A 6,463-nucleotide genomic window follows, 5' to 3' on the forward strand; every position below is an offset into this window, starting at 1 on the left:
GGACCTAGATCCTCATATTGGCTCCTACATATTATACGAAGATCTTTATCGATCAAACAGCATAACGGTATACGTTGTTCCCTTTGTCATCGGTATGTTACTTGCCCGAGATTCGATCGTCGGTATCTCAATACCTAGTTGAAAGCACAAGTGCTCCCTGGGTGATTTTGGTGATTAATGAAAACATATCTCTTGTTGGACTAACACTTTTACCTAGTATGTTTCAGATGAGTTCAACAATGAAGTGGCATGGACTAGAGGATGTGGAACCCCTTCAAAATGCTAAGGACACAGGATTGGCCCCAGCTCCAACCTCAAGACTCCATATTTTCTATCTTGGTGATCCAAGATCACATTGAGTCTATAGGAAAGCCAATACTATTAAGAAGGGATGAGGTGTTGCTTAATGGCTTGCTTGCTCAAAGTGCTTAGTGATATGCTCCAAAGCCCTCAACCACTTTCTCACTTCCAAATATGTCCTAAACCAAAAGTCAAACTCGGCCCCACCGATTCTTTCTATCCGGAGCCACCGAGTTCAGTTGACATAGCCACTGCCAGAAACCATAATTAGTTCGGTCTCACCAATGGGATCTCGGTCTCACCGAGATGGGCTTGCAAACTCTCTGTTACCTATTGCAATATTTTCGGTCTCACCGAGATATGCAATCGGCCCCGCCGAGTTTGCTTGGACAACTCTCTGTTTCACTTATTACCCAAATCGGTCCCATCGAGTTTGAGTAATCGGTCAAACCGAGTTTTGGATTTACCCTAACCCTAGCACATCGGTTCCACCAAGTTGATCTAGTCAGTCCCACCGAAAACCCTAATGGTCACTAGGTTTGCTAAATCGGTCCGACTGAGTCTTTCACTTCGGTCTCACCGAGATTGGTAAATTGTGTGTAATGGTTAGTTTTTGTGTGGAGGCTATATATACCCCTCCACCCACTCTTCATTCGTGGAGAGAGCCATCAGAACATACCTACACTTCCAACCTATATTTTATGAAAGAGAACCACCTACACTTGTGTTGAGACCAAGATATTCCATTCCCACCATATGAATCTTGATCTCTAGCCTTCCCCAAGTTGCTTTCCACTCAAATCATCTTTCCACCAAATCCAAATCCTGTGAGAGAGAGTTGAGTATTGGGGGGACTATCATTTGAAGCACAAGAGCAAGGAGTTCATCATCAACACACCATTTTTTACTTCTTGGAGAGTGGTGTCTCCTAGATTGGCTAGGTGTCACTTGGGAGCCTCCGACAAAGATTGTGGAGTTGAACCAAGGAGTTTGTAAGGGCAAGGAGATCGCCTACTTCGTGAAGATCTACCGCTAGTGAGGCAAGTCCTTCGTGGGTGATGGCCATGATGGGATAGACAAGGTTGCTTCTTCGTGGACCCTTCATGGGTGGAGCCCTCCGTGAACTCGCGCAACCGTTACCCTCCATGGGTTGAAGTCTCCATCAACGTGGATGTACGATAGCACCACCTATCGGAACCACGACAAAAACATCCGTGTCTCAAATTGCGTTTGAATTCTCCAAACCCTTCCCTTTACATACTTGCAAGTTGCATGATTTACTTTCCGCTGCTCATATACTCTGTGCATGCTTGCTCGATATGTATTGTGTTTGTTAAACTAGTGCCTAAGCTCCACTTCAACTTAAAGAAATTAAAAACTGCAACTTTTGGCACTTAGTGTCTAATCACCCCCCCCCTCTAGACACCTCTTCTCGATCCTTTCAATTGGTATCAGAGCTTTGGTCTCCATTGCCTTGGTTTAAACACCATTGGAGGAAGATGGATGAGTCTACTTTGGGGAGTCTTAGACATAGAGTGCCTATTCTTGATGGAGAATATTTTCATGAGTGGAAAAATGAAATGCTTGAGATTTTCAATGAATATCACTTGAACAAGTATATTTCTAGCCCTTGTGCACCTCATGTTGATCCCATGCATCCTACCCTTGAGGAATCAATTGACATGATTCGCAATCTTAGAACTATTAATCTTATCACTAGAGGCTTGCCTAGAAACTTGATTGGATGTTTGCCTACTCTTAAGTGTGCCTACACCATATGGAAATTTCTTGAGGAATTCTTTCCAAATTATTCCTTGAAAGATCTACATGAAATTCTCCATAAGTCTATTGCCTTGATTAAGATGAGTTCCAATGATCCCAAATTTGGTGACTGCTTATTTGAGCTTACTAATCTTACGAGTGCCAAAGGAGATGTTGGAATCATTAGCAATATCATTTCTAGAGCTATTAGAATTCATAAGGATAACTATAGAAATGATCATTTATCTAACGAATTGCCCTCTCTAGGAATTGATCAATCACAAGATGATGTTGAACATGAATACTCGAATGAGGATGATGATGATAGTAACTATGATCTCGATGATGCAATGAGACACTTTGGTCTTATGGCAAATCTTCGCGGCTACATGACTGGAGGAAAGGAATGGGTCCTTGATAGTGGATGTACTGATCATATGACCGGAGATAAAGACATGTTCCGTGAGCTTGCTGAAAATGACGGCCCTCGAAAGTATGTCACTTTTGGTGATAATTCAAAGGGTAAGGTGGTTGGCCTTGGTAAAGTGGCCATCTCACATGATAGCTCCATACAAAATGTCATGCTCGTTGAATCTCCTGGCTACAACTTACTTTCGGTATCTAGACTTGCTGATTTCGGTTTCAATGTCCTATTTACTGAAGTAGACTGCAAAGTGTTTCGTAGAGATAATCATAAAATGGTCTTTACCGGTATACGTAGAGGAGATCTTTACATTGTTGATTTCACTAAAAAGGCTCAACCTAAAACTTGCTTAATTGCTAAATCTTCTAAAGGCTGGTTGTGGCATAGAAGGCTAGGCCATGTGGGCATGCAAAACCTTGACAAACTCATTAAAGGAAATCATATCATTGGCGTTAACGATGTCATATTTGACAAGGATAGACTTTGTAGTGCTTGTCAAGTAGGGAAACAAGTTGGAGGAAGTCATTGCGCTAAGAACATCATGACCACAAGAAGACCACTCGAGCTACTTCACATGGATCTCTTTGGTCCAAATGCCTACAAGAGTCTCGGTGGTAACTCATTTGTTCTGGTCATAGTTGATGATTTTTCAAGATTTACGTGGGTGTTCTTTCTTGATGACAAATCACAGGTCCAAAAGATCTTCAAAAACTTTGCTAGGAAGGCCCAAAATCAATTTGACGTGAAGATCAATAAGGTTCGAAGCAACAACGGAACGGAGTTCAAGAACGCAAATGTGGACACCTTTCTTGACGAAGAAGGGATCACACATGAGTTCTCGGCTACGTACACACCTCAACAAAATGGAGTTGTTGAGAGGAAGAACCGGACTCTTATCGAGATGGCAAGAACGATGCTTGATGAGTACAAGACGCCAAAACACTTTTGGGCGGAAGCGGTAGAGACAGCTTGTCATGCAACAAATCACTTGTATCTTCACAAGCTACTCGGCAAGACGGCATACGAGCTCCTCACCGGTAACAAACCCCAAGTTGGATACTTTCGAGTATTCGGCTCAAAGTGCTACATTCTTGACAAGCATTGTCGTTCTAAATTTGCTCCTAAGTCTCATGAAGGTTTCCTACTTGGTTATGGCTCAAACTCTCACACATACTATGTCTACAACAATTTCACCCAAAAGGTTGAAGAAATGGTAGATGTGAAGTTTGATGAATCTAATGGCTCGCAAGTAGAGCAATTGCCAATTGATGTAGGAGACAAATATCCCTCGGAAGCAATCCAAGACTTGTCTATTGGCAAGATTCGTCCAATGGAGGTGAAGGAGAGTACCTCGTCCGTCCAAGTGGAAGCTTCTACCTCACGACAAGGTGAAGCAAGAGTTGATATGGAAGCATCCACGAGTGGGACACACCAAGAAGAAGAAAACGAGGAAGTCCTTCTCCACCACGACAAGAGAATGACAATGCCAACAATGAAGAAGGCCAAGAAGAAGAACAAGATGAAGAAGATGTTCAACAAAGACCCAAGCAAAAGCTTTCACGAGTTCGAGCAAGAATTGCTAAAGATCATCCCGTGGAGCAAATCTACAATGATATCCAAACCGGGAGGATCACTCTCTCAAAAACTCGTTTAGCCAACTTTTGTGAACACTATTCATTCATCTCTCGTATTGAACCTATGAAGGTTGAAGAAGCATTGGAAGATCTGAATTGGATAAACGCTATGCATGAAGAGCTAGACAACTTTGAGAGAAATCAAGTGTGGACATTGGTTGAAAAGCCCGACAACAACCACAACATCATCGGCACCAAATGGGTGTTTCGCAACAAGCAAGATGAAGATGGACAAGTGGTTCGCAACAAAGCGCGTCTCGTCGCCCAAGGCTACACACAAGTCGAAGGAATGGACTATGGTGAGACATATGCTCCCGTTGCTAGACTTGAGTCCATTCGCATCTTACTTGCCTCTGCTAATCACAAAAATATCACCTTGTACCAAATGGACATTAAAAGTGCTTTTCTAAATGGTGAAATTGAAGAGGAAGTTTATGTTAAGCAACCTCCCGGCTTTGTCAACCCTAAGAAACCTAATCATGTTTACAAACTTCACAAAGCCCTTTATGGTCTTAAACAAGCTCCTAGAGCATGGTATAAATGCTTGACCAAGTTCCTTATTGAAAAAGGCTTTGAAATTGGAAAAATAGATTCTACTCTTTTTACTAAAAGGGTTAATGGAGAACTATTTTTATGCCAAATTTATGTCGATGATATTATATTTGGATCAACTAACCCTCATTTTAGTGAAAAGTTTGGGAAGCTAATGTCGGAGAAGTTTGAGATGTCCATGATGAGTGAACTCAAATTCTTTCTTGGTTTGTAAATCAATCAAACTAAGGAAGGCACCTTTGTCTCTCAAATGAAGTACACCAAGGACTTATTCAAGAAGTTCAATATGCAAGAATGCAAAGGTATGACTACACCCATGCCTACTAGTGGACATCTTGATTTGACCAAAGATGGTGAACCGGTTGATCAAAAAGTTTATTGCTCTATGATTGGTTCATTACTATATCTATGTGCTTCACGTCCCGATATCATGTTAAGTGTGTGCATGTGTGCACGATATCAAGCTGCTCCTAAGGAATGTCATCTTAAGGCCGTGAAAAGGATAGTGAGATACTTAATACATACACCAAATTTTGGCATTTGGTATCCAAAGAGAGCTTCCTTTGATCTTGTTGGCTACTCTGACTCAGACTATGCCGGTGATAAGGTTGATAGGAAGTCCACTTAGGGTACTTGTCAATTCCTTGGTAGATCTCTTGTGTCTTGGTCTTCCAAGAAACAAAACTCGGTATCCTTCTCCACCGCTGAAGCGGAATACATTACAGCAGGTTCATGTTGTGCTCAATTACTCTGAATGACCCAAACTCTTAAAGATTATGGGATATTGATGTCTACTACACAACCTTCTTCTTGTAGATGTTGTTGGGCCTCCAAGTGCAGAGGTTTGTAGGACAGTAGCAAATTTCCCTCAAGTGGATGACCTAAGGTTTATCAATCCGTAGGAGGCGTAGGATGAAGATGGTCTCTCTCAAGCAACCCTGCAACCAAATAACAAAGAGTCTCTTGTGTCCCCAACACACCCAATACAACGGTAAATTGTATAGGTGCACTAGTTCGACGAAGAGATGGTGAAACAAGTGGTATATGGATAGTAGATATGGGTATTTGTAATCTGAAATTATAAAAACAGCAAGGTAACTAATGATAAAAGTGAGCGTAAACGGTATTGCAATGCTAGGAAACAAGGCCTAGGGTTCATAATTTCGCTAGTGTAAGTTCCCTCAACAATACTAACATAATTGGATCACATAACTATCCCTCAACATGCAACAAAGAGTCACTCCAAAGTCACTAATAGCGGAGAATGAACGAAGAGATTATGGTAGGGTACGAAACCACCTCAAAGTTATTCTTTCCAATCAATCCGGTTGGCTATTCCTATAAGTGTCACAAACAACCCTAGAGTTCGTACTAGAATAACAACTTAATACACAAATCAATCAAAACCCTAATGTCACCTAGATACTCCAATGTCACCTCAAGTATCCGTGGGTATGATTATACGATATGCATCACACAATCTCAGATTCATCTATTCAACCAACACAAAGGACCTCAAAGAGTGCCCCAAAGTTTCTACCGAAGAATCACGAGGAAAACGTGTGCCAACCCCTATGCATAGGTTCCCAATGTCACGAAACCCGCAAGTTGATCACCTTAACATGCATCAAGTGGCACATGGTATCCCATTGTCACCACAGATATCCACGGCAAGACATACATCAAGTGTTCTCAAGTCTTTAAAGACTCAATCCGATAAGATTACTTCAAAGGGGAAACTCGATTCATTACAAGAGAGAAGAGGGGGGAGAAAACATCATAGGATCCAAAT

The sequence above is a fragment of the Triticum aestivum genome, chromosome 2A, assembly GCF_018294505.1.
Source record: "Triticum aestivum cultivar Chinese Spring chromosome 2A, IWGSC CS RefSeq v2.1, whole genome shotgun sequence".
NCBI lineage: Eukaryota > Viridiplantae > Streptophyta > Magnoliopsida > Poales > Poaceae > Triticum > Triticum aestivum.